The sequence below is a fragment of the Fulmarus glacialis genome, unplaced genomic scaffold, assembly GCF_000690835.1.
Source record: "Fulmarus glacialis isolate BGI_N327 unplaced genomic scaffold, ASM69083v1 scaffold39607, whole genome shotgun sequence".
In the NCBI taxonomy this organism is placed as follows: Eukaryota; Metazoa; Chordata; class Aves; order Procellariiformes; family Procellariidae; genus Fulmarus; species Fulmarus glacialis.
Window position 1 is genome coordinate 3,636 of NW_009223232.1, and position 316 is coordinate 3,951.

Genomic DNA, 316 nt, shown 5'->3' on the forward strand with positions numbered 1-316 from the left:
TCAACAGGAGCACGCTGCCAGTGTTGTGTACGGCTCAACATCTCCAGGGGACCGGGGCAGATGAGTGGGATGGGGACATGCAGCCCGGGCCGGGGGGGGCACCCATGGGGCCAGGCCCACAGCCCCCGCCCCAAGAGGGCAGAGGGGCTGTGCCAGTGCCTGAGGAAGGAAGCGGGGAGAACCAGGCTGGGCTGGAGGTGCCCCGCTGAGCCCTCCCACAGGCAGTGGGGGTACTTAGGGACGGGGCTGCAGCGAGGGGACAGAGCAGGGATCAGCGCACCCCATGCACGCTCCATGGGGCACCTCCCCTCTGCCC